Source organism: Tamandua tetradactyla, chromosome 3 (genome assembly GCF_023851605.1).
Source record: "Tamandua tetradactyla isolate mTamTet1 chromosome 3, mTamTet1.pri, whole genome shotgun sequence".
NCBI classification, from domain to species: Eukaryota; Metazoa; Chordata; class Mammalia; order Pilosa; family Myrmecophagidae; genus Tamandua; species Tamandua tetradactyla.
Window position 1 is genome coordinate 130,643,024 of NC_135329.1, and position 25,620 is coordinate 130,668,643.

Genomic DNA, 25,620 nt, shown 5'->3' on the forward strand with positions numbered 1-25,620 from the left:
GGCCTGGAAAGACAGTGCTAACATTAATTTTTCCCAGGCCATTACAAAAGGAGAGAATCTAACTGATTGTTGGATCTGTCATCCCAAACCATGATCTATACCTGATGCCAGAGAGCCAATTGTTTTACCTGTAATTAATCACTCAAATCCCAAATACCACCTTTAAAAATAGCACTCATCCTCATCTCTCTCCTCTGATATTATCCAGTCAGGATCGCTACCACAGGAGATCATTTCTCCTGCCTCACGTGTATACAGATATCAGAAAAACCCTCATTTATACCCTATTACAAAGATAGCAGTATAGCCATTAGCTGTCCCCCTTCTTCTCCATATCCCTGGGCAACCCGGCAAGACGCAATGAAAATGGCAAACTCCCACTACAATGAAAATGGCAAACGGCTCACTCAGATGTCCAGAGGCATCCCTGAGATGACCTTGACATTTCTAGGGGTGGGCTGCACCCCTTCAAGGTTTATTTTTCTTCGTGAAAGAAATAAAACCTCTACTGGTTGGGCCCCTTCCTGCATAGGTCTTTGGAGAGTGACAGGGCAATGCACCTTTGGATGCCTTCTTGTTCCCTTAGAAATTCATAACGAATCTGAAACTGTACACTGTGCCACCTACTTTATTTACTTTCCTGAGCCAAACACTAATTAGCTGGGTATGTTGAAGAAGCTTTTTCCTTAGACTCTTAGCCCCTTAGTTAGGAATTAACACCAATGAGAACATGATTGGTAATTTATAACAATAGGAAAAATTTCTAATTCCACTGCAAAGGCTATTGCTGCTTAACAAAAATCTTAAGATACTTTAGCTAAAGTTATTTTAAATACTAGAATAATGCTTGACTACTTGCTGACTGAGGAAGGAGGAGTTTATGCTGTCATCAATACCACCTGCTGTACTTCGTTAAACACTTCTGGGGAAGTTGAAACCTAGTTACACGAAGAAGTCAAACAAACCACATGACTCAAACAAGTAAGTCTTTCCTTGAGATCGTCTTTTGATCTCTTTAATTTCAGTTTGGGTCCTGGAATCCTTGGCTCAGACACATACTCTAAACACTGGGCATTTTACTACTCATAGTAATCATAATAGTCTCCCAGATACACTGTATCCTCTCAAAAGTTTTAAATGGTTGCACCCAGCCATCTCACCAAAGAGTTCCCGTCTGCATAGAACAGAAGCAGGAAAGAAAAACCTGGCCAACTCCTCAGCATCTGTAACCTAGAGTTAATCACCTATGAGAGCCACCTAGAGCCAGCACATGGTAACTGAGAGTAGTGCTAATACTTAAGTTTTGATCTCAGCCCTCCACTTGGCTCACGGCCAGATCAAAGGGATTGATAAATAAAATGTAGTAAGCCCAATAAGGAGGACCCGTGCTAAGTCCCAAATCAGCAAAACCAAAATCTAAGTAAATTTCTATTCCCTGTAAATGCTTGCTTGCCCAGAAAACAGAATTTAAATCAGCCTGTCAGCTCTTGCCAACTCCCAGTTAACTTTCTCGTTGCTAAGCAACTGCTTGCACTAACCATATTAGTAAATGTGGTCTGCATTAACTAATGAAAATTTCCTACCAGTGTGCTCCCTTTTTCTGTCTATAAAAGCCCATTGCGGGCGGGCCGCGGTGGCTCAGCGGGCAAGAGTGCTTGCCTGCCGTGCCGGAGGACCCTGGTTCGATTCCCGGCCCCAGCCCATGTAAAAAAAACAAACAAACAAACAAACAAAATATAATAAAACAAGAAAATGTTTAAAAATGTTTCCCTTTCTTCCTCCCTTCCTTCCTTCCATCCTTCCTTCCTTCTCTGTCTTTCCTTCCCTTCCTCCCTCTCTCTTAAAAAAAAAAAAAAAAAAAAAGCCCATTGCTCTCTTTGTTCAGCAGAATTCCTCTTCACCTCATGAACTGATTCAATAAAACTCTCTGAGATCTAACTAAATTTTACTCAAGTTTTTATTTTAACACTGGGAAGCTTCAAAACTGATAAATCTTCACTCACTTTTTTTTTTTTTTTTTTGGTGGACCACAGTTTATACCTTTTGTTTTCATCTGGCAAATCCTCCAAATGCTCACCATCCCCATTGTCTACTTACCCTTTAAGATCTAGCTTTTCCCATGGAACCTTCCCAGCTGGAAGTGTCGGCTTCCTGTCCTGATCTCTCATAGCAACTTGTCTCTTGTTTGGATCTTATGAAATTCTAATTTGTTTCATCAATATCTGCAGTTAAAATATTAAAGTTATTGCATATTTAAGACTGAATTAGCATTAGAGGTCATCTAATCTAACACTGGCTCATCAGTTCATTGAAGGCATGATCTGTCCTGTCCATATTTGTATAGGCCACAGTACCCAGCATAATACTTGCTTATGGTGGACACTTCAACAATATTAGTTAAATGAATGAAAGGAAACACAGCAGGATCGCTCCTCACCACTTCCAGTCCTCCAGCCAGCTGTTCCACTACCATTCCCAGTGCCTCCTTGATCCTGACACCTTCTACATCCTCCAGGATCTTATTTCACTTTATTTACTGTAATTTTTAATTTCTCTCTTTATAGATTTCTACTCACTGGACTGAAATATGCTCAAATGTCTTCTGTCCTAAAGCAACCTTCTTCTATCTTTCTTTCCACCTCTACACTTTAAAAAATGAATAGTCTTGAGGGACTTCTGGGAAGATGGCAGACTAGGACAGGCTGGTTCCCTGCTCCATGGAACAACTAGTGAAGTGACAGAGAAAGGGCTAGGACAGTAGTTCCAGGGTGTGAATGACCAGAGAGGGTCTTCTACTCTGTACAGGGAAGTCCTGGATGAAAAAGTTGAGGAATTGGGATGCAAAGAATGAGGTGACTGGGTTCTGTCATGATGCCACTGGGGATAAGAGGCTGAGCCCAGGAAAGTGTCTGCCCCTGCAGTTAGCTCGGGAGATCAGCCCCTCACCTCCACAGCCTGGAACCCCTTGCAGAACCAAGAAGCCAGCAAACTTGCTTTCGCTGCTCATTGAGCTAGTGCACAGAGCTGACTGCTCCCCTTTCCATACAGCAGCTAGGAGTCTTCAGGAGTGCATGGACAGGGAGGTGGGGACAAGGAAACAAGCCATGCTGCACTCCATGCCACCATGTCCTGCACTCTGTGCTCCTCATCTCTGTTATCTGCCCTGTAACCTGTGCCCCTGTGCCATGCCCCAGCACCCTGCACCCAGCCCTGTGCTGCATCGCACCCCAGTGCCCCGGCACCATGCCCCGCACCCCAGCACCATGGGCACTCGTGCCCCTCACACCCATGCCCCCATACCCTGTGCCTCTACCCCACAGCCTGTCTCCCTACATCATTCCCTATGCCTTATGCCATGCCTTAGCCGGCAGGCATTTCCAACGTGACTGTGGACAGGAACAGCTGAAATACCTAGTCCACGGCCTAAGATCAAAGTAAGCAGGAGTCTGGGGGCCACCAATGCCATCAGGCCCACAAGCAGAGTCTCCAGTGAAGTGCATTCCTCATACCTCCCATCCCCAGGAGTGGCGGCTTTCAGACTGCACAGGGACCAGGAGACCTGGCTGGCATTGCAGCAGGTCTCTGTCCAGCTTAGCCTGCTGTCACGGTTGGGGAAAGGTGGGCCTGAGCAGAAAAGGAGGCTCCAGAGTGCTATCTACTGGGAAGAAATGGAAAGTGCAGTCTGGAAAACTGCCTATCTATCTGGCTTCAAACAGATCCTCAAGTAGAGCTGCATCTTTGCATGAGGTCTATGCCTTGGTTTGGTGGGGAATTACTGACAAACCAAGTAGAAAAGGAGACCTTCAGTGCAAACCCAAGCAAATACAAAACCTCAGATGACTGAGGGAAATCAACTGTCAAAGTAACCCTATCAAGATAATCAAATGGTTAGAAGCCAACTGAAAATCACAAAGCATATGAAAATGCAGGTAGATATGGCTCAGCCAAATGACCAAATTAAGACACTGGAGGAGACCCAGACTTGGAAACAACTAGTCAAAGATGTTCATACAAATCCCCTAAATAAATTCAATGGATTGACTAATGACATAAAGGATATTGAGAAGATACTAGAAGAGCATAAAGAAGAATTTGAAAGAATATCATAGAGATGAAAGATAGTGTAGGCCAAATTTAAAATATACTAGTGATAAATAACAGCAGATTTGAAGGGCAGAAGAAAGAATAAGTGAAGTAGAGGACAGAACAAATGAATTTGAATGCAAAATGAACACATGGCAAAAATGATGAAGACATTTGAATTGGATGTCAGGGAAATGATGGACAAGACAAAGTACAGAAATATAAGAATCATCGGTGTCCCAGAAGGAGAGGAGAAGGATAAAGGGCTAGAAGGTTAGTTGAAGAGATAATGGTGGAAAACTTCCCAACCCTTATAAAAGACATAAATATGCAAATCAGAGAATCCTAGTAAACCACAAATAGAATAAATCCAAATAGGTCTACTCCAAGACATATACTAATCAGTCTGTCAAATGCTGAAGAGAAGGAGAAAGTCCTGAAAGTGGCAAGAGAAAAGTGATTCAACATATACAAGGGAAACAACAAAAGGCTGAGTTTGAACTACTCAATGGGCACCATGGAGGTGAAAAGACAATGGTATGATATATTTAAGATCCTGAAAGAGAAAGACTTCAAGCCAAGAATTCATTAGCCAGCTAAGCTGTCCTTCAAAAGTGAGAGAGAGATTAAAATTTTCACAGACAGACAAAGGCTGAGAGAATTTGTTAGCAAGAGACTGGCCCTACATGAAATACTAAGGGAATTCTGTCAGATGAGGGAAAAAAAAAAAAAAAAACCCACAGGAGAGGGCAGTCTGGCAGAGAGCACAGAATTGAAGAGTATCAGTAAGGGTAACTTAAAGGAAAAAGAGAAAGAGGGAAAGGAATACATAGATCTGACAAATAAAAACCAAAGTAGAAGATGGTAGATTCAAGTAATGCCTTTATAGTAATAACTTTTAATGTTAATCTCAATTAAAAGACACAGATTGGGGTGACTGGTGCATACCACCTCACGGCTGGCCTTCCAGGGCTGGCTGTAGCACAGGGTGCTGCTGGTACATGCACCTCAGCCCCTGCCAGCCTGCAGGTGCTGCGTGATGCCTGGTGGCACTGGGTGCTACATATGCAGTGCAACTTTTGCATCAGGGCGGTGGATTTTTTTTTCTTTCTCAAGGTTTGCAGTCTCTCTTTTTTTTTTTTAAACTCTTTTATTGAATAGTATAACATATATACAAAGCAAAGAAATAAAAAAGCAATAGTTTTCAAAGTACTCTTCACAAAGTACTTACAGGATAGATCCCAGAGTTTGTCATGGGCTACTGTATGAGCCTCTCATATTTTTCTTTCTGGCTGCTCCAGAATATAGGAGGCTAGAGAGCTTAAATATTTTTTATCATCACAATAGACTTTTTTCCTTCTTTTTTTTTATGAACAATAACATATATACACAAAAAAGCTATAAATTTCCAAGCACAGTACCACAATTAGTTATAGAACATATTTCAGACTTTAACATGGGTTACAATTTCACAATTGTAGGTTTTCACTTCTAGCTGCTCTAAAATACTGGAGTCTAAAAGAGATATCAATTTAATGATTCAGCGTTCATATTTATTTGCTAAGTCCTATCTTCTATGTATAATTCCACCATCACCTTTGATCTTTCCGTACCTCTCATTGGGGTTGTTTGGCCTATGGCAAATCCAAATTTTTCATATTGGAAGGGTCTGTCACTGTCATGGGGTAGGGAGATGGAACTATCTGATGTTCTGGAGAGGCAGGGCTAGATTTCAGGACTTATTTGGACCAGGGACCCATCTGGAGGTTGTAGGTTTCTGGAAAGTTACTCTAGTGCCTGGAATCTTATAAATTAGGGTGGTGGATTTTGATTCCTATTGGAATACAGGTTGAAAATTTACATGGAAGGAAGTTTTTCTGTGTTGGTACAGCCTTTGCCAGAATCCTTTGCTCTTAAACTCTCCATCATTCAACTCCCCAACCCCAATAAAGGGAATAAGGTGATGTCTTTCCAGTGCAAATGAATCCAATAGATCAATCTCAATTTATACCTTTATCTGAAGTTCTTTGCTGTCTATACTTGACATGAATGCAGCTCAGATTGCTATAACACAGGAATCACTATTGGAGCATTTGGTGAAACACTAGCCAGGCATTGCAATTTCATCTGAAGATATTCTCTATACTACTTTGGGAATTCCAATTAAAGAAAGGAAGATTTATCACACTGGAAAAGGATACTTCATAGTTACTCCTCAGACTTATTTTATTACAAATACACCCAAGAAAATAAGAAAGTCCTATCAGACAAAAGCCTTCAATGTCAAATGCCATTACATATTTGGTGAGCATGGAGAACTGTGAAGTGATAGCAAAAAAAAAAAAAAAAAAAGAAATGCTGCCCCATTTCCCACTATCAGTCTTGCTGGTGTTTAACTGATGTGTACACTCAGGCTGTACAAGAACCAGCAGCAGATGTGACCAGAAAGGGCCAGAAAAATCTTAGGAATCCAATACCTGAGGAAAATCGTGTTGTGATAGCATCAAACCTTTACTGTACACAAAAGACCGAGAAAAAGCCAAAAGAAACACACCATATCCTGCCATCACAAGTCCCCTTTTTTTTGTTTCTTCTGGCGCAGTATATCTAGAAAGGAGAAGCCCAAAACAGAACACAGCAGTTTCTCTGCCCAGTTCACACCTGAAGAATGGTCTGTCTGAGATGAAGATAACTTGGACAGTATCCCTCAAGACATTAACATGAGATAATCAAATGAACTAACTATTCTGACTGTTGACAACTTAATATCAAACATACTGTCCTAATACAAAAAATATGAAGAACAGAAAATATAATAGGCAGGACACGTCCACTGATATGCTAACAGCTGGGCACAAATATCCTTTAAAAGAGGGAGTTAAGAAAAGACCCTCTGCAAAGCCTCACAGGCAGAGTCATTCTCACAGGGAGTCAGGGAAGTGAGCTAAACCAGGAAGCATTAGACAAAAGAAACATCCTAATCTCCTGGCTGCCCAGCCCACCCCCAGATTTAAAAGCCCAAATGAAACAGTAGATCAGAAACCACTTGGTGAGGAGAATCCAACAGTGCTAGGTTAATCCAACAGTGCTAGGTTCCCGTTTGAGTTACAAAAAGTGAATCAGCAGTCCTTGGTGACTTTTTCTCACCAAGGGAGCCCAAAAGGGAAGAGCAGTCAGAAGACTGGTGACTGAAACCCAGTCAGATTGAAACAAAGGAAAGGACTTTCCAAAGGTCAAGGTCTTTAGATTCTAAAGACTAAACGACATAATAATAAACTGAATTAGTCAATTTTTATAAAAAAAACTCTACTGTCAAACCTATCAGTGATGATTTCAGGGATCACCTCTCAAATTACCCTCCATACATTGTTTTGCAAATTGACAGTAAAATGCTGTTCTTTTAAGGGAAGTATGTTGTGATACAATGTATATGGTGAAGAAAATAAGGTCATTGCTGAAGTCTTGAGGGAAAGTCATTCTGACTTTGACAAATTCGGGAAAACAAAAGAAACACAGCATATCCTGCCATCACAAGTTCCCTCCCCTTTAGGTCAGCCTCCCTCTGCTGGCAGGTTAGATGATAAAACACTATACCTGTTTCAAAATCTTGGCCTTCTGGACTACCAAGTTGGTATAAACCAAGATTTGAGGCAACCTGAGAGGCAAAACACAGACTCAGAACAACAACTAATGAGAAAGTCATCTGTCCAGGATGCAGAAACTGCGAGTCTAGTAAATTAAAGTCTTTCTGACAATGATCAAGCTTTGTATCCGAATGAAGTGGAATATAATAATGGTGCCTGCTGTTCATTGTTTCTAGAGGATGATGACTTTTCTGAGAATGATAACTTATGTCAAATGCTGCCTGGCTACAGTCAGTATTCCTTTACAGGTGGAAGCAAGTGGAATAAATTAGGAAAACAAAAGGTGACTGGAAGATCTATGACTGAGTACAACAGCAAAATACATAGGTGCGAGTATCCAATTCTTAAAGGAAATGAATGTTACAAACCCACTGGATTGCTCACCAATCCAGGGGAAAGCCAGAAACCTAATCTCTCTGCTGAAAGCTGTGGCTTCAATTCAGGGACCCAGCTCAGTTTTAATTATGAAGAGGAACCCAGAGTTGATGAATGTGTACAGATTTCAGCACCTGCTGATAGAAATATATTTGATTACCATAGCACAAGGAAAGCCACTTCTGAGGTTGAGAACCTACAAGAGTCAGTTGGTGACACAGAAAAGAAATTGGCCATCTGGAGTAAGAGTCTCCAGAGTCAGGAAATGCAAAAACACTTCAAACAAAATTTAGAACTTTTTAACACTTCACATATGCCAATGCTGTCTCAGAATATCCAACATAAACACAGTCATGTGGAAGGAACAGAAAATTATAGCATGGGAGGAGACAGTGGGATAGATTCTCCATGGACACAGAGTCTGGCATCTAATAATTCAGACATTTCTGATGGACTGAAAAGAACACAGAATTTTCCAGCAGAACTCTGAAGATGCAAAGAGCTGTCAAACACGCACATGTAATTCCTTCCTACAACTAACTCTAGTTATAAATGTTTATTTTTCTTTTGGAAACAATTTTTTTGTAAAAATGTACAGCATTATCATAGATTCGTTTTAACCAACCAAATATATGAGCCCTCCAAAATATATATGCTGTTAGCTTGATTATGTATTTGTTCTAGTTACTGGCTTTTCCCCCTTTTTCATGCTTTAAAGCTTTTTTTTTTCTTGGTATACAAAATTTTAAAGAATATATCGTTTGTTTGCAATAAAAAGAAACATGTGGTCATTGTTTTCCCAATAAAACATAATTGACTTGAACAAAAAAGATACAGATTGGCAGAATGAATTAGAAACTTGATCCATCCATATGCTGCTTACAATAGACATCTTAGAGCCAAGGATACAAATAGATTGAAAGTAAAAGGATGGAAAAAGATGTTCCATGCAAGCTGTAATCAAAAGAAAGCAGGAGTAGCTATACTTTGTCTGATATATTTATCAGATATATATATCAGACAAAATAGATTTTAAATGTAAAGACATCATAAGAGACAAAGACGGGCACTACATATTAATAAAAGGGACAATTCACCAAGAAGAAATAGCAATCATAAATGTTTATATGTCCAATCAAGGAGCTCCTCGAGGAAAATATTGGCAAAGCTGAAGGGAACAACAGATGTTTCAAAAATAAAAGTGGGAGACTTCCAAATACCACTCTCCTGTGGTATAGACAGAACAGACAGAGGATCAACGATAAAATAGAAAACTTAAACAATTTGATAACAGACATATACAGATCATTACACCCCAAAACACCAGGATATACATTCTTCTCTAATGCCCATGGAACGTTCTCTAATGCCCAGGATAGATCATAGGCTGGCACAAACCAGGGCTTTATACATTTAAAAATATTGAAATTATTCAAAGCACTTTCTCTGATCAAAATGGAATGAAGCTGGAAATCAATAACCACCAAAGAACCAGAACCTTCACAAATATATGGAGATTAAAAAATGCGCTCTTAAACAATCAGTGGGTCAAAGAAGAAATTGCTAGAGAAATTGGTAAATATCTGAAGACAAATGAAAATGAGAATACAACATATCAGAACTTACGGGATGTGGCAAAGGGAGTGCTGAGAGGGAAATTTATTAACCTAAATGCCTATATTAAAAAACAGGAAAGACAAACACGAATGAACCTTGAGGACATAATGCTGAGTGAAATAAGCCAGACACAAAAGAGCAGATACTGTATGATTTCACTATTATGACCTTGTAAAGGTAAAGTCAGTCTTACAATGTAGAATATAGGGGACGTAGAGATACACAGAAGCTAGAGATGGGTGAACTGTTAGCTAATGAGGTTGAACTGAAATGTAAGGGAATAGATAGAAATGAAGGCAGTCCATTAGTGGGTCTATAACTAATATTGCCATATTGAAGGTGAACATGATTGCAAGGGGCTGTATAGAGCCATGTATCTCACAAATTACTACTACAAATATAGATTCTTGCATGAAGTACTTCAAAGGAATGAATCTTATACAAAAAAACCCAGCAATCTAGAAAACTATTTCCTTTGAATTAAAGGGGTGGCAAAAACAAAACAAAACCAAAAACAGGTACAGATTTGTGTTGTATTTTGTGTTATATTTGTGTTTTATTTTTGTGTTGCATGGACAATTCATTGAGATCCTGTGTTTTGTTAAAAGTGATATATGGTTATCAGGATTCCATTTCCTGTCTGGCCTGATGTATATTATTACTCCTGTGGTGTTGAACACATCTGTGGCAATAAGGACTCGGGCAATAAAAAGTAGACAACTTCCATTTCTGCAACTCCCTGATATCTGATTTTCAAACAAACCAAAATGGTCCTTTTGTATCTCCCTTTTCTCCTAATTCACATATACTCCTCTATATCAGCAATTAATTTTCCCAGCTCCTCTCACACTTACACCTGCTAGAAATAATTGTGCTAACTCTTATTTTCCTAATACGTCTGTTTTAAAAATAATCTCTTAGGATCCAACATGTTTTCATAGTGTTGCAGTGATAATGGGTATCTTACAGGTTGCCCCCTGTTCAAATTATGTGATGGGAACAATGATTCTAGATTTTGGATGGGGGAGGGTGTATGTAAAAAATTATTATGATTTATAGCAACTGCAGAGATGTCAGTATAAATACAATTTCAGCTCTTCTGTGTAAATAATCTTCTGTGAACATTGTTTTTATTGTTGACACTTCTCAGCAGGTTTCTAAGACACACTTAAAATTCAATCTGTTTGATTGAGAGTTTTTGACTCTGGCTGCGTAAAAAAATTTTTTAGAAGGCCTAGAATCAAAGCCATGAAAAAAAGAATTAAAAGAGCTGTGGGGGGAAAATGATTTTTTTTCTTTAACCTTGGAGGCTTCATATTTCTTTTTTTGAGAGATTTTGTTCAGGAAGAGACTGTAGTATTATGATCTGATTGACAATGATCTCAGTTTCTCCAAACACTAGCTGAAAGTTTAGGGCAAATTCTTGACCTTCTCTGGCCCTCTGTTTCTCATTATAAGATGAGAATGATAACCATGTCACCTTCTTATTTCCCAGTACCAGTTACTTTCCCTTTTTCAAGATATGATTGACATTTTTAGAAACGGGTATTTTAGTGCATGTCTCTCCCTTGGGCTGTAGAGTGGTTTTGTGTACAATGAACACTCACAAAATGTCCATAGTTTCTCTGTCCCCAAACCCTCTTGATTTGATGTGACTTTTGGTGGGGGAAGGGAACGAAGGAGAACTGTAGAGGCTTTGGAAGCGTCACTCTATGAATTCATACTTCTGCTTCAGCATAATGTTGGTATTTGATCAAACATAAAAAGCTTCAAGCTTTTTAATGTCCTGCTGACACCAGTATCAACAAAGCATTGAAGCAGAAGCTTTCTGGCAACTGATTACAGGGAGATTTTATTTCACTGGTTTTAAGTCTAAGTATACCATTTAGTGGATCTTTCTCAAGGATAAGCTACATCATGCATTATAAATCAAATTCAAGAGCTTTAATAAGGTACCCTTGATAATTTGGTAATATATTATCACTACATTTTGGAAAGGCAATAAATGACTGCTTTTTATAGTGTAATTTAAAATAATAATATGGACCACAGTTGTGTTCAGTCATGAAAACATAATTTAACAGTTTGGGCTTGCAATAACCTTTTTTTTTTCTCTTAACAGTGTCTACTCTTATTTTAGCTGAAGAATGGCTTCCTTGGGAATGATTTACTGTGCTTGCTCTTGGAGTCTAGTACAGCTGAACATGTGTTTAATTGGAATTTTATGTTGTTGTCTTGGAAAACCTTCCCACAAAAATGAAATTGAAGGCTGGGGAATAAAGACTGCTAAATATTTAGCCAATCCAATACCAAAACCATGGCTCATTCTTGCAAGCTTGCTGTTCAGTAGGGGCCTAGAAGGGAGTGGGTGGCTCACTTGCAATGGTAACTGAAGGGAGTTTAATGGCAGGACTATTTATAAAGATGGGGGAAAGGTAAGGGGAGAAACAAGAGACAGTGAAGCTCTCAGGAACTCAAAGCTGCAGCCCAGGCTGGAAAGGGCAGCAAGTCTGCTGTTCCTGGACCTGTAGGATTCTGCAGCTGTGGGAGAGGGGGCACAGGGCAGGTGCTAAGGCCTCAGTGGAAGAATATGGCCACAGCTAAGCAGCAGCAAGGCAAAGAGGGAGCCAGGGCTGCTATGACAAATACTGCACAGTGGGTTGGCTTACACAACAAATGCTTATTTTCTCATGATTTTGAAGGCTACAAGTACAAAATCAAGATGATGGCAAAGTTGTGCTTTTCTCCTCTCTGGCTTCTGACTTCTAGGATGCTTCTATTTCTGGCTTCTGGGTTCTTCTGCTCAGTTGTCTGAATTTCCTTTCTTTATAAAACCTTCAGGTCATACACATGAAGGCCCTAAGGCCCACCCTCATTCAGACTGACCACAACTACATAGGATCTACTGGATCCTTTTCACAAATGAGTGTGCACCCTAACTAATCACAATGTTTTCAAAGTTCCTATTTACAACTGGGTTCAACTCACAGGAACTCAATTGAGACTTGAACATTTCTTTTATGGGGTAGGTGATTCCGTCTCCAACACAGGAAGGGTTAAAATCTCCAACCTTTCTTTCCCCCACCTTTAGATATTCTTTTTGGAGCCTCCCATTGGGCTGGACTCAACCAAAGCTACAGGGCATGAAAGTCCAAGAGATATAGTCTGAGGCTCAGAACAGGGTGCAGTGTGGCTTGGAGGGAATATCCAGCCATATATAAGACCAGGAGTGAAGATGGTAACAGACTTTGCAACTATATTTGATACCTATTTGACCAATTATAATAAAAATGATGGTTCCCATTTTTGGTTGATTACTAATAAGAAAGGCTCTTTCAAAGCTGCTGTTTTTCCTGGGATTCTGGAACTTTTAGAGTTTTTTTCTTTAATATCTTTAATCGGGTTGGAATGTGACTTAGTAGCTTCAAACTGCATTGCTATCCAGGAACACACAACAAAACAGAAACAGCCCAATTCCTGTTCTTATCCAGGACTGTAGGAGGAAATCTTGCCATTCATAGGCTCTATCATTAAAAAGCAAATGAGTAATGTTTCAGTTTGCTAAAGCTGCTGGAATGCAATATACCAGAAATGGGTTGGCTTTTATAAAGGGGATTTATTAAGGTAACACGTTTACAGTTCCAAGACCATAAAAATGTATCCAAAGAGAGATGCCTTGAGTCAAGAAAGGCCTATGGTGACTGGAACACTATGTCAGGTGGGAAGATAGGTGGCTGGTGTCTGCTGGTCCTTTGGCTTCTGGTTTCAAACAGCTCACTTGGGGGCATTTTCTTTTTGCATCTCTAAATGTCTTTGTGTTGGCTCTGAGCTTTTTCCAAAATGATCCCCTCTTAAAGGACTCCAGTAAACAGGTTAAGACCCATCTTGAGTGTACAGAGACACGTCTCCTAACCAGAAGTCCCCACCCACAATTGGTTGTCACATCTCCATGGAAACAACTTAATCAAAAAGATCCTGCCTGAACAATAAGCCTACCCCCACAAGATTGGACTAGGGAAAAAGAACTTGGGTTTTCTGGGGCACAAAAACCAGCACAGATAACTTGGCTTTTAACTGTTTGTTAGGTATTCTTTATAGTTTCTTTGGGGTTCCTGGTTCTCCCTCCCCAACTCCTTCCTTCAATGCCTCACTTTCAGAGCTCTCTTTGGAGCTCCTTCCTAGCTCCACAGACCTGCTTGGATTCCCAAACATAATTTCCCCTCTCTCTCACCTACTGGGGTGTCTGAATTAGCTGAGAAGCCCGTTTTCCCTTCCTTGACTTTATGGCCCCATAGCATGGCCTTTTCCCTCATCATGCCTCCACTCCTCTGAACCACCACATTTCTTGGGATGCTCTGGGCTCAGTTGTACTGCAGGCAAAACAGACCACCAGGAGAGCTCTGAACTGGGAATCATAAGATTAGATACTGGTTCCAACTTTGTCACAAATTAGCCATGTATTACAGGTAAAAATCAGAGAATATTTTTAAGCCTTGCTTTTGTCCCCAGTAAAACGAGGCACTTAGAATAGATCTGTGATCCCTCAAATATTAACCTGAAATAAGTAGAATGAGAGCCAGTGGAAGTGGCCTAGTTGTCTTCACAGGAAAAAGAGAGTAATTAGAGATGGGCTGGAGCTTGAAGATTGCAGTATGCCCCATGACCTGGTTCCTCAGTTTTAAGTCACAGAAACTCTTGTCGGAGACTAGGGCTAATCAGGGGCTTGTCAGGCCTTGACTCACTAATTAAGCACTGAAAACAGCTGATACAGATGACTGGCATGTCCATTTCTGGTTGTTCTGCCTTCTAAGTAAGCACTGTACACTTGTTCTGCAATGACTGTGCCAGGACAAATCACATGGGTCTAAACCACCTTTCTAACGAGACTGCTCACACCTGCACACCTCCCATAGAAATATTCCGGAGCCACTGCTGCCCCAAACAAACAAAATCATACACATTTCTGAGGTTGACAGCACAATGCCAATTAATTAATTTACAATTAGAAATTGAAGATAGGAATACTGGAAGTTAGCACCTTCTCTCAAGCCACATGGGAAATTTAATGATGATCATGAGCCATTTCCTTTATCTTGTGTGATCACGCTCCTCAGGGCCTAATATATGCAAAGTCTGGGAGATCAGACATTCTCTCCATCCTAGGCCACCCTACACCGAGGCACCAAATCCTAGCCAGAAATTTTTGGTGAGTTTGGAAATGGAACAAAGTGAGATGGACTAGTAATGCATCATCTCAGCACAGGAAACCCTTGGAGCCCTAAAATCCTTTGGCTGTGCCTCTACAGGAGCTAACAAAGTCTTCCATGATATGTTTCTCTAGAAAATGGATTTCCTTCCCCAGCTCCTGCTTGCTTTCTTTTCTCAGATATGCTTAATCAAACTGTCTAGCCTCGTGGACTGGGGAGCTATTCCCTATTTTTTTCTCTTTTAGTTGACTTGTTTAGTATGCTCAGTTCCATTCTGTTTACATTTCAGTGTTAAATTCTTATTTCCAAGTGTTTGGAGTATGCCGTCAAATGGTTAACAGTTGAAGAAAAGGCATAAGATTTAACCGCCCTGCTGGACCCGCCAACCCTGTGTTAAATCTACTGCTCTCGTGGGGCAAGGCTGAGGCTGCCACCAGTTCCCTCATCTGCTTAAGCCAAGTTGGCTGGGTTTGTCCCGAAATCCATTTACACTAGTTATATTAGTTATTGCAGTTTTATAGTTTAAGTAAATTACAAAGACATAAAATATGAGTAGGAGAGAAGAAGCATTATATGAAAACTAAACTAAAAGTTTTGTAAAGACTCAGTAAGGCGAGTAGCTAAAAATACTGTTGTCAAGCAAGTACCGAGCAATACATTTATAAATAATGGGGAAAATTATTAAAATTTAGGATTTTGCTCTCAGATTGGTTCATAACTATCTTTCAACTTTCCACTAAAGGCCCTGAAATGAGATGGTCAACAAAACCTTGTAGATACGCACAAGATCAACAGGAAAACATTTTTAAATGAAAAGCACTGTTCCTATACCAAAAATTTTATGGATAAATATATATTTATCTGTTCTAATATAAAATAAAATGTTTAACTAAGTAATCTATCAATTTTTATGATTCCTTGCATTAACTGAGTTTTTGGATTTCCTGAGTAGAGGTCCCACTTGAGTCATCAAGAGTGCTTCAAATGCAATCTAGGTAATAGTAATAACAATAATATAATTATGATGGCTATTAGCCATGAAACTGCATTTTAAAATAAACAATTACACGTTAGTTTATTATTAAAGTGTAACAGTAAATTAGCTTATCAATATGCAATTATAGATTGTCTTCCAAAGCAATGCATAAATAAGTAAGCTTTCTTGCTCAGTATATATCTTTTATTCCTAACCTGCCCTTGGGAAATGTAAGTTACAGAATGAACCCAAAGAGTTTCTACTGTACCAATTTCACCAAGCTCTCTAATCCTTCCTAGGTCCAGGAGGCATTGCTTCATTCAGAGGTGCCCTTTGTTAGAAAGGGTGTGGAGAGACAGGTTTTCCTTTGCAGCTTAAGGTGTCATCTGGAATAAAACAGATGGAGTAAAACAATGTCTTTTCTGATCAGGGGAGCCCTTGTTTAAGAACTCTATGTGCCTATGGGTTAAGTAAATACTACATTTATTAAGGCATGTTTAGTCTTGAGTTGAACAGGTTACTCATTAGCCTCCTGTGTTAGTCAGGGTTCCCTAGAGAAACAGAAACCAACAGGAGAGCGCTATAAATATGAGCTTTATAAAGGTGTCTCATGCAACCATGGGAATGGAAGAGTCCAAAATCCATAGGGCAGGCTGTGAAGCTGGCAGCTCCAATGAAGGGTCTGGGTGAAATCCTCAGGAGAGGCTCACTGGCTGAAGAAGCAGTCTCTCCTCTTCCTTAAAAACCTTCAACTGATTGGATACGCCTTAGTTGATCACAGATGTAATCAGCCACAGATGCCATCAGTTGACTGATAACTTAATTTACCAGCCTTCCAGTTTAACAACCAGCCATGAATTATCTTTGCAGCCATGGTCAGGCCAGTGCTTGCCTGATCAAACAACTGGGCATAATCATTTGGCCAAGTTGACACCAGAACCTCACCATCAAACCTCCCAGAAGTGTGTTTTGAATAGGGGACCCCAAAGCCCTTGGTGACACACTGAAGTAAAACTTCCTGTTATGTCCCAACCCCTCCCTACTTTCGTTGAATTTTATCTTGTTCTGTCTTGTCCCCCTTTCCCCAGTCAAGGTCTACAGGGGCAAGAGCCCTGCCGATTCCTACATCTGTGGCATTTCCATCTCCTATGAAGCTCTAACTTCCAAGAAGATAAAGGCAAGCTTAAATAACTTCCTGGGGACATAATCTCATAAACTGGGATTCAAGGAGCTCAAGTTAATTCAAACCACGGTGTGGAAACACTAATAAAATCACAATTTCAGGATTGGGGGAGGGACAAGAAAATACATAAAAATAGTCCTTTAATAACTTTCCATATTATAGTAAAAATATATTTATATGTAAAATATACAATGCTTGAATCTAATATAAATAAGAAAGAGTTCATGGGGAAAATGGAAAAGGATATTTTATACTATTTTTAAAAATTGATTTCCATTATTAAGTAGAAGCATAGGAAATAAATTAAAAATAGTGCAGATAAGGATAAAGTCTTCTATTAAGCAAAAAAAAAAAATGGTATTGCCGCTCATAATTATAAGAAATGCATGATAATATTTTAAATGAGTTAACGTTGGTCCATCATGCTCACTTCATGGTGTGAAGAAAACAGCACTTGAATCATTTTTTTCCTTAATTTATTCTAAATTACAGCAAAATGCTCTGCAAGAACCAAGTGCTTGTGTTAATTAACTCTGAGTAAAGAAGGTCATAGAGCTCATTTTGTGGTTTTAGTATAGATTTTCTTCCTCAATTAGGATTCTTCATTAGGCATTATAAGTACCTTAGGAGTTTCACTCTTTTATCCAGCATTTCACATTGAACAGTACTTGTTGATTCTTCTCTAAAAAAAATTAAAATGCAAGAATAATAATGGCATTGATTTATGAAATGAAACATATCACATATTTACAAATATATCTAAAATATCTACATTTTCTCTAAGCCCGAATATTATAGCTGAATTTTTAAAATTGTATAAGCTATTGTACTTCAAATTTCACAACAGAAAGAATGAATAGATCTGATTTTTCAGTCATTTCATACTGAATTGTAACTATTGAAGATAAAATTCTAAATGCAGGAAATTCATATAGTAGTCCAAGATGCCAAAAGTTTCACCGGACTTTAGAGAGCTATCACTAGCTAAAAATTTCTAAACATTTAGAAATTCAATATTTTAAAAATAGATAAAACTTTTAAATGTTTATTTCTAATGTTCAATTATAAAAGCTTTATTTTTTTTAATGTAAGATGTTCTTTTTTTTTTTTTTTAACTTTTTATACATTTCTTGTTCCCCCGAGGGGGGTGCACCGTTCCTGGAAGTACTGCAATATCAGGTCGATGCGTGGAGTGGACAGAGCAAGCTCCTATTCCATCTCCTAATTCCAAAAATTCATTTAATATATTGTCCTCGGATAGAGGACGTATCAGATATTAAACTGATAAGAACAGATACTACACTTGATCTTAGCCAAAAGGCTGAGAAGCGATGTGTAAGATGTTCTTTATGCCGAAAAATTTTGAGAGCCACAGTAATTTTTAAAAATGTTTTTTTATTGTGAAATAGAACATGTATATAAAGAAAAGAAAGAAAAAACAATAATTTTCAAAGTACAATTCAACAAGTAATTACCTAACAGATTTCAGAGTTTGTTGTGTTATCATTCCATTGTTTCAGATTTTTCCTACTAGCTGTCCAAAATACTGGAGGCTAGAAGAAATATCAATGTAGTAATTCAGTAGTCATACATGTTTGTTAAATCCTATTTTCTCTGTTATAACTCCTCCTTCTCCTTTGATCTTTCTCCTAATCTATAGGGAGCTTTAGGCAATGCCTATTTTGACATTTTCATGTTGAGAAGGGGTGTCAAATTAGAGGATGGGGGATGTAAGGAGCTGATATTCTTGGAGAGGCTGGTCCCTCTGGGTTTCAGGATTTATCTGGCCTGGGAACCCTCTGGAAATTATGGGTCTCAGGAAAGCAAATTTAGTGCATGAAATTTTTAAGGAGTCTCAGTTTTTAAGCTTTAACAGGAGTGATATTGGTTGGGATTTAGCAAAACACGACAATTAGCACTATCTAACTGAAGCTTGCATGAAAGTAGCTTCCAGAATAGCCTCTTGATTCTATTTGATCTCTTTTAGCCACTGATGCCTTATTTTATTATGCTTCTTTGCCTCCTTTTGGTCCAGAAAGCGTTGTTGATCCATGCTTCCAGAAACAGACTCATTCCTGGGAGTTACACCTCATGTTGTCAGCACTGAATGCCACGTCTCACATAGGGGAGAGTTTAATGATTTTCCTTGCAGAGTTCAGCTTAGAGAGAGAAAGGCCACATCTGAGCCACAAAAGAGGTTTCATGGAGTCAGCTCTTAGGCCTTGTTATAGGTAGTCTTAGGTTCCCCACTACAGAAATAAATTTCACAAGGGCAAGCCCCCAAATCAAGAGCTTGACCTATTTTTCTGGGGAGTCCCCAATGCTTAAGAGAGTCCCTGAGGTTTCCCTATTGGGAAGTTTAAAAGTTCCACTTTCTTTTTCCTTTGGACCCTCAAGGAACTTCACCGCTACTTTTAAATTATCAGCCCATGGTCTGAGACGTATCTGGGTATGACATTAAGACATACAGAATTTCGAGGCCTTCTTCCCATTCTGGACTCCAGCAGTTTAGGCTGTTCAAATGAGCAATCCAGACAGGTTGATTTAGATTGTGTTATAGAAAACTTAGGTTCTAGACATAAGACAGTTATAGTAATTTTGAGAGCCATGTTAATATAAGATGTGATGAAATAGATTTTAAACTGAAATCTTTGCATAAGCTTAATATTTGAATGCCATGTTGTGATCAATAATCCTTATTTGCTTTTTCAAATCTTCTCTAGTAAAAACTAGAAATCAATATAAACAAGTTAGCTTTAAATTGATTTGGCTAATATATATATATATATATATATATATATATATTTTTTTTTTTTTTTTTTTAACATGGGCAGGCACCGGGAAACGAACCCGGGTCCTCGGGCATGGCAGGCAAGCATTCTTACCTGCTGAGCCACCGTGGCCTGCCCAATTTGGTTAATATTAATGACAGACACTTCCAATATGAAAAATTTAGAATGCCATAGCCCAAACACCCCTAAAGAGAGGGATGGAAAGATCAAAGGAGATGGCGGAGTTATACAGAGAAGATAGAATTTAACAAATGAATATGAATGCTGAGTCTATTAAATTGGTATCTCTCTTAGTTTCCAGTATCTTAGAGCAGCTAGAAGTAAAAACCTAAAATTATGGAATTGTAACCCATGTAATACTCTGAAATATGTTCTACAACTAATTGTGGTGCTGTGCTTTTTTTGAAATTTATTGCTTTTTTGTATATTTGTTATTCTTCACCAAAAAAAGAAGGAAAAAAGTTGATTGTGATGATAAAAAATATTTAAGCCTTCTAGCCTATATTCTGGAGCAGCTAGAAGGAAAAATCTGAGAGGATCATATGGTAGCCCATGACAAACTCTGGGATCTGTCCTGTAACCACTTGTTGAAGAGTGATTTGAAACTATTCCTTTTTTATGTCTTTGCTTTGTATATATGTTATACTATACAATAACAAAATTAAAAAAAAAACTGATTTGGCTAAAGCCAAAGAATAAATGTCATTTTATTATATATGTCATTTCTGTGAATGTCTTTTATCTCAGGATTCAAAAGTAAGGTGTATATAAATTTGGTCCATCTTCTGCTCATTATTGGCCCAAGACTAAAAACTTGTTCTCTAATTCAAAAAGAGACCAAATGCAGCCAATTAATCTACTGTTTCCTATTTAATACACATCACTTACCCTGCCAAGCCTCTTCTTCTACCTCTGGCAGAATTAATCACCACCGCTTCGCCTTAGTTTGCCAGGGCTGCCATAACGCATATCACAGACTGTTGGCTTAAATCATGAGACCTTCATAGGCTAGAAGTCCAAAATCCAGGTGTCAGCGGATCGTGCTTTCCCCAAAGTCTGTGTTCTGGTCATGCCTTGCCAGCAATCCATAATCCAATCTTTACCTCCATCTTTTTTCTTCTGTCTCTTGCTCCTGTGTCCAAATTTCCTCCATTTTTAAGGTCTCTAGTCATATTGGATTAGAGCCACCTTGAATCAGTTTAGCTTCATCTTAGTTGATAACATCTTCAAAGATCTTACTTACAAGTGTGTCCACAGCCACAGACTAGGGGCTAGGACTTCAGTATGTTTTTGTGGGGACATGGTTCAACCATAACACCCTTTATTTTAATTCCGTTCCTCCTGTTATTTTATGTGCAACGTTGTATTGCACTTATTATTTACAAGTCTCTCTCCCCTCCAGACTGAGTTTGTGAGGCAGAGGTAGGCTTTTAATCATATGTTCATCCTCAGAGCCTTTGACACGTGCAGGGTCTCAAAACACATTTATTGATCAGAATTGTTTATTGATACACTTTAAGTACTGCCCATAAATATAATAATGCTTGCTAAGATGTGTCAAAGAATGTAGACTTCCCATTTAAAGAAATCAGAGGTGGGCAAACAATGTCTAAAAGGCCAGATAGTAAATATCTCAGGCTTTGTGGCCCATAGGGTCTCTGACACAACTACTCAACTCTACCACTGTAGTACAAAAGTAGACATGGGTGATATATAAAAGGATGATGGTGGCTGTATTCCAATAACTTCATTTACAAAAACAGGCAGCAGGCTGGATTTGGCCCACATGCCTTAGTTTGCCAATCCTTGTCATAAATCGTTGTTCTGAGAGGTGGAGAGAGAATAGACATAAAACCATGTATAGCAATAATCACTTTAGTCAAAGGTTTTTATAAATGTTGGCAATAAGAATTACACTAAGTACAATATTTAAAAATATCTGCCAATTTTTGTTTCTGAGAAACAAAGACAGAAACTAAGCTATTTTTCCCCCTTTTGTGCCCTGTCTGCCATTAAGACTAAGCATGAGAATAGGGGATAAGCAGGACTGTGAGAATTAGAGGAAGTATGGAAAAAACAGGAAGGAAATGTGGAAAAAAAAAAAAGAGCATGGAGGAAAGAAAACAGATAGAAATAAATGTGAATACAGAAGTAATACAGCAAGACATGTAAGCACCTAGTCCCAGATCCCAGTGGGGTGGGTATTAGGCAGGTTCAAGAAAAACTGGGGTGGTTTTTTTTTTGCCATTTTTTTTCAATTTTTGGGACAAGAAAGAAAGAGCATTTTAGAGCCCTTAAACTTTTTTGTTCATATACTCCCTAAAAAATTTTGAAAAACTATATCTCCCCTCACACATAAGTTGACATGTAAAATTTTTTACAATTAGGACACGCTTTACAACAGATAATAAATATTGGCATTTTATTTCATTCCTTTAATCATAGAAATGTTTAGATTTTAATTTTGAAATCCTTTTAGATGCATGGAAAATTTCCAACAAAGAATTCCCATACCCCCTTTACCCAGCTTCTTCTAATGGAACAACTCACAAACCAACATCTAATCTAAGTACAATCATCAAAACTAAGAAATTAATACAATACTATAAACTACAGACTTTATTCAATTTCATTTTTTCCCCCATACTGTCCTTTTTCAGTTTCAGGATCTGATCCAGGATATCACTCTGTATTTAGTTGTCTCATCTCCTTAGTCTTCTCCAATCTGGGACTGTTCCTTAATCTTTTCTTGTCTTTTATGATGTGGACACTTTTGAAGAGTACTAGCCAATTATTTTGTAGAATGTGCCTGAATGTCTCTGATGTTTTCTCGTGGCTGGATTTAGATAATGTTTTATTGCGAGGGAAACCAAAGAAGTCACGTACCCTTCCCAGGGGATCATGTCAGGGTATATATGACGACCATATTGCTTATTACTGGTTATGTTAACCTTGATTGCTTGGCTAAGGTGGTGTTCACCCAGTTCCTCCACTGTCAAGTTACCATTTTCCCTTTGTAATTAATAGCTTGAGGGAGATAGTTTAAGAGTACAGAAATATCCAGTTTCTCCTCAAATTTTCACTCATTAATTTTAGCATCCATCTGTGGATCTTGCCTGGAGCCGTTATTTCTGTTGTTTTTGCCTAATAGCGATTTTCTGTTTCTCTCATTCCTTCTAAATGTATTATAATCAGAATTCTGTCTCCTTCTAGTCCCTAAGGGCATTCTTCCCCTAACCTATTACAACTAAAACAGAAACCTTGTTTACATAAACAAATAGATGGGAATGAAAGGAGGTTTGTCGCAGTGATAACATATTATTAGGAATTGTCCTACTAATTTGCCAAAAATCACAGTGATCCTATTCCAAAAATTATTTTTCATCAGTTGATACAACTCTTATTACCTCTTTCAGTTTCGCTTAAAGCAAAGATTTAGAAAACCTTGCCTTGCAAATGATTTGTTACCCAGTCATTACAGTGATTCACTTTCTCAATTTCTTAGAAATACACTTATAAGGCTTCACCAAGGTGGGCCATGGTGGCTCAGCAGGCAGAGTTCTCACCTGCCATGCCGGAGACCTGGATTTGATTCCTGGTGCCTGCCCAGGCCAAAAAAAAAAAAGGTAAAGCCTTTTCAAATGACTATTAGTAATGCCTGCTACTCTTTCACTTACAGGCACTGTTTTATCTGACATGCAAAGTAACTTTGGGAAAAAATAAATATTTTAAATTTCATTACACATTTTTCATGCCATTTTTCTATCATAATGCTTTTATCTTACTACATGTTTAAATGTGCTTTAATCAGAACATTAGAGTTGCTAATTTAGTTAATACAATTAATGAAAAATGTTCACCATCAAACTTAACTTGTAAAGTCAATTTTCATCATCAAACGAATAAGCCAAATTAGACTTAATGCTCAGAGAAGGTCTGATTTTATTTTTCAGGTCAAAAAACCATTTTAATACTCATCCTCACAACTCACTTAGAAATTTAAGATAATGCACAGAGTCTTGCCATGAGCTTATCACCTGGATAGAGTAAGACATAGGGTCTTTATCAATATCTGGACTCACATTGCTTTGAATTCCAGGCTTTCCCTCCAGAAAATACATTTCTTGATAATAATCAGAAGTTGGAAAGAAAATGAGGTACACAGATCATAACACCTAAGGACTTTGACAGCAGATGACCCCAGAGTCCCCAGAAATCCCTACCATCTGCAGTAGTCACCATGAAACAAATCTAGGACTGCTGTGAGTCCTGTTACCGCCTTTCCCCCTTGTATTAGTCAGGGTTCTCTAGGAAAACAGAACCAACAGGACATATGTATGAAATGTAAATGTAATGTAACTATGATGAGATTTATTATAGGAATTGGCTCACGAAATTGTGGGAATGGGCAGGTCCAAATTCCATAGGGCAGGCTGCAAGCTCCAATGAAGGTTTTCAATGAATTCCCCAGGAGAAGCTGGCTGGCTGAAGTAGAGATGGAAATTCTCACTTCTGACTGCTAAAATCATCATTTCTCCTTTTAAGGCCTTCAGCTGATCAAATGAGACTTCTCTCATTGCTGAAGGCAGTCTCCTCAGTTGATTGTAGATGTAATCAGCCACAGATGCAATAAACTTACTGATGATCTAAATCCACAAAATATCCTCACAGTAACAATTGGTTCAGACCTTGCTTGACAACAACTGGATACCACAACTGAGCCAAATTGACACATAAACTTCAATCACACCACTAAATACCACGAGGACCCAGAAAAGTTCTCATTTACCCAACTGTCATTTAGGAGGAAATTCCAAAAGATTGAATGTTTATCTAAAGAGATTATTTCTTCCACCCTTCAGAGGTAGTAGAACTTTCAATAGGAGAAACAGTTAAACTGAAAAGAGCCTTTTGGAATTGTATGAGCCTGAGATATCTTTAATTGGAAAGTATACTACCCAGGGTTCATAAAGACAGTTAAGTGAGCTACAGAAAATAACTGACTTTTTTGGGGGGTGGGGGGAAGGATGATGCTCATTAGTGATATGGAAGAGAGTTTGTGACCCTGCCACTTTTTTCACGTTATAGCTATGAAGCCTAGTTCAGATTAAAAACAGACATGGGAAAAAATTTTTAAAGCACACATATATGAATAAAGCAGAATATTTCAGTGCTTTTTATGTCTGAAATTTCAGTAAAGGGAAGAAATGCACGACAGAGTCCCAGGAGATGTGCCTCAATACAAAATATCAAAGTATGGGTCGGTGGCAAGCAATGCAGTTTCGTCTGCAAAACCGCTTTCCCAATGACATACTTTGTCAGATCGTTACGTGTGACTATTCCACTTCAATATACTTTGACTGGAAAGCTAATTGATAAGCACTTTTCCCCAAGTCCTCTGAAAGGAATGGATCTTTAACTTCACTTGACAGATTTTAAATTGGGCGTTTATACCATCTGGTTAGTTTGAACCAATTATTCTTTTGAGTCGTAAGTGTGAAACTGCCACAAATTTTTTTAAAAAATCAAGTCCTGAGACTTCAAAAAATTATGGGAAGTATCCCATATGGACACCACACAGCAGTAGCAATCAGCTGCTTTCGGAAGCCGTATTAACTGTTTCAGGCCACACAGACTCTGTACTTAGGACATGCTCTTCAAAGTGTATCTCTAACATTGGTGTTCCATTTCGAAATTCATTCATACTTTCTCCAGGAGCTCCCCCTTGTGACTAGTGGCCTCC

General features: G+C 38.6%; 1 long non-coding RNA gene, 1 other non-coding gene and 1 pseudogene across 2 annotated transcripts; 1 reads left to right on the forward strand and 2 right to left on the reverse strand.

Annotated features, from left to right (window-relative positions):
* Positions 1 to 2,061: 2,061 nt before the first annotated feature.
* On the reverse strand, positions 2,062 to 25,608 carry LOC143677670 (uncharacterized). Its single transcript, XR_013172787.1, has 4 exons — positions 20,766 to 25,608; positions 17,708 to 17,767; positions 16,171 to 16,288; positions 2,062 to 2,222 (listed from the first exon to the last, which is right to left on the reverse strand). It is a non-coding gene; the product is annotated as an uncharacterized LOC143677670 (long non-coding RNA).
* LOC143676789 (storkhead-box protein 1-like) lies at positions 2,817 to 8,722 on the forward strand (annotated as a pseudogene).
* On the reverse strand, positions 18,228 to 18,418 carry LOC143678598 (U2 spliceosomal RNA). The gene has a single exon (XR_013173378.1). It is a non-coding gene; the product is annotated as a U2 spliceosomal RNA (small nuclear RNA).
* Positions 25,609 to 25,620: the final 12 nt, after the last annotated feature.